General features: G+C 45.6%; 1 pseudogene; it reads left to right on the forward strand.

The window, feature by feature from the left end:
- Window positions 1-585: 585 nt before the first annotated feature.
- On the forward strand, window positions 586-1,674 carry LOC144280780 (large ribosomal subunit protein eL6 pseudogene; annotated as a pseudogene).
- Window positions 1,675-2,983: the final 1,309 nt, after the last annotated feature.

Genomic DNA, 2,983 nt, shown 5'->3' on the forward strand with positions numbered 1-2,983 from the left:
CTAGCAGAAAGCAAGTTGGTCAGTGAAAGAGCTTCAGTGTGAGGCACAGCATTTTCAGCCCAGTTTCCAGGCTAGCCCAGTAGCCAGGGAGGAGGTAATATCCTGAAGAAGGTGGACATACTGGCCTGGAATTCTGGAGCCTTGATAGTGAGGTCCCACTGCAGACCTGGGAATGAAATAAAAAGAGGTAGCATCAAATCCATGGGAGTGGATGATCTCACAGGAAGAGATCACAGTCAGAAGGGGAGAGAAGAGAGAGGATGAAGAGCAGAAGCATGGGAGGAGGAAGAGGAGCCTAAGAAGTGGTGAGAGAATGCAGGAAGAGGGGAAGGGCCACAGCAGCAGCTAACGGGGCAGAGGAGCCAGCAGGCCTCAGAATACTGGGCTCTACTCATTGCCCTTGGGGGCCACGCGGAAGCCCAGCGCCGAGAGCTTTGCACACACCTCATGGACAGTAGGTGGCGCTGTGGCCCACACTAATGGCCACACCTTTCAGGGTTGGCAGTTTAATTTTTATTAAAGAGAAATTAATGTGTGCTGGAGCCCTGCCAATGCCCTGTGTAACAGATGAGAAGCCCAGAGGGGGGCTATGACTTGCCTCAAGGCATTTGTTTCTGCAGGAAGTTATGACATCTGACAAGTAGAAACAAGGTGGTCTTTGTTTCTTGCTCCTGGCCAGAATTTTATTGATGGTCAGCTCAATTTTTGCTGTCTTCCTGAAAAGGAAGATTCTGGACCTTTGTTCTCTTTTCCATCTTGCAAGATGGCAGGCGAAAAAGCAGAGAAGCCAGATACTAAGGAGAAGAAACCTGAAGCCAAGAAGGCTGATGCTGGTGGCAAGGCAAAGATGGGTAACCTCAAGGCCCCCTCTGCAGCTGAAACCCTGTCCTAGTCAGAGGAATTGGTAGATATTCCTGATCAGCTATGTATTCCAGAAAAGCCACGTACAAGAGGAAGTATTCAGCAGCTAAATCTAGGGTTGAAAAGAAAAAGAAGGAGAAGGTTCTTGCTACTGTTACAAGACCAGTTGGTGGTGACAAGAATGGTGGTACCTGAGTGGTTAAACTTCGCAAAATGCCTAGGTATTATCCTACTGAAGATGTGCCTCGAAAGCTGTTGGGCCATGGCAAAAAACTTTCCAGTCAGCATGTGCAAGCTAGCATCACTCCTGGGCACCACATCCTCACTGGGCACCACAGAGGCAAGAGGTTAGTTTTCCTGAAGCAACTGAGCAGTGGCTTGCTACTTGTGACTGGACCTCTGGCTCTCAACCGAGTTCTTCTGAGTAGAACACACTAGAAATTTGTCATTGCCACTTCCACCAAAATTGGTATCAGCAGAGTGAAAATCCCCAAACATCTCACTGACGCTTATTTCAAGAGGAAGCAGCTGCGTAAACCCAGACACCGGGAAGGGGAGATCTTTGACACAGAGAAGGAGAAATACGAGATTACAGAGCAGCGCAAGGTTGATCAGAAAGCTGTGGACTCGCAAACTCTGCCAAAAATCAAAGCTGTTCTCAGCTTCAGGGCTACCTCCGCTCTGTGTTTTCTCTCACAAATGGAGTTTTCCCTCACAAATTGGTGTTCTAAATTTCTTACAAAGAACCTAATTAAACTGATCCATTAAAAAAAAAAAAGAAAGAAAAGGGAAGATTCTTTCTAGTTGGAGGAAGACTAAATCATTGTTCAATACAGGACATAAGCAGGGGGTAGGGATGGATAGAGAGAAGGGAGTGAAGAAGATCTGGACTAGCCTTTTATGGAGAGAAGACTGGGGAAAATTCTGGAGAGACTGATGTAGCTGCAGGCCGAGACAGAAGTGGTCAGAAGTCACCCCTTCTAAAAGTGACCCCAAACATCCCAAGATGTTAAATACTTTAAGAAACACAAAATAGTCTCTAGGAATAAGTATATAAAGCAGTAAGTTATGATGATTATATTGTCCAAAGTAAAAATCGGGACATTTGACCTGCTAATTGAACAGGATAGCTGGAAGTGAGACTTCCTACCCCCTACAGATGAGGGGTGCCGGGTCAATGTGCATGAACCCTAAAAGAGATGCCTGCCTATGAAGCCAGGGGTTGTACTAGATGTTTCTTCATTCCCTGTCAGTCTTCCGTGTGACGAGTGGTAGCTGTGTGGGGAGAGTAGGTGAGGTTAGCAAGAAGATGGAGGCCTGTCCCTTCTGACCTCTCTTCAGCTCCTCTCCCCCAGGGTTTGCAGTGCACTCATGTTCTTAAATTTACGTTAAGTTTGTAGAGAAAAGTGACATAGATGGGCCACAGGCAAAAGATGGAGAGGGAAAAAGCCACACCTGTGACATTCCACTCAATCTCCTTTTTTTTTTAAGATTATTTATTTATTCATAAGAGACACACAGAGAGAGGCAGAGACATAGGCAGAGGGAGAAGCAGGCTCCCCGCAGGGAGCCCAATGTGGGTCTTAATCCCAGGACCCTGAGATCACGACCTGAGCTGAAGGCAGACCCTCAACCACTGAGCCACCAGGTGCCCCTCCACTCAATCTTTCATTTTAGGAAAAGACTCTTAGTTTAGACTCGAATCTAATTTTGTGTGCTTGGGGTGTGTGTGTTTTGAATCTCACTCATTCCTCTTACTAAACATCACATTGGAAGAGCATGCCACTCCAGCACAAAGTCTCAGTCAGAAGGCCTTTTGTCCACTATTATTTTAAAGACAGGGCGCATAACTCAAAATGATCAGATCTTTAGTAATTATGTCTTTTAAAAGTAGTCCTTATCCAGTAAATGATATATAGCAAAAAAAGGGGGGGGGCAGACAAATATGTACATACACACAATAGAGGTATATCATCTTGGTTTCCAAATTCCATATAATAAACTCACTACGACTGGCTTGACTACAAAGCGTAGAACCTTTGACCAGGACCTTCCTTATTATAGTCTGAAACACCAACCCCTACGTATACACTTATACTTTGATACACTTTGGCAAGTCTTT

Source organism: Canis aureus, chromosome 12 (assembly GCF_053574225.1).
Source record: "Canis aureus isolate CA01 chromosome 12, VMU_Caureus_v.1.0, whole genome shotgun sequence".
NCBI lineage: Eukaryota > Metazoa > Chordata > Mammalia > Carnivora > Canidae > Canis > Canis aureus.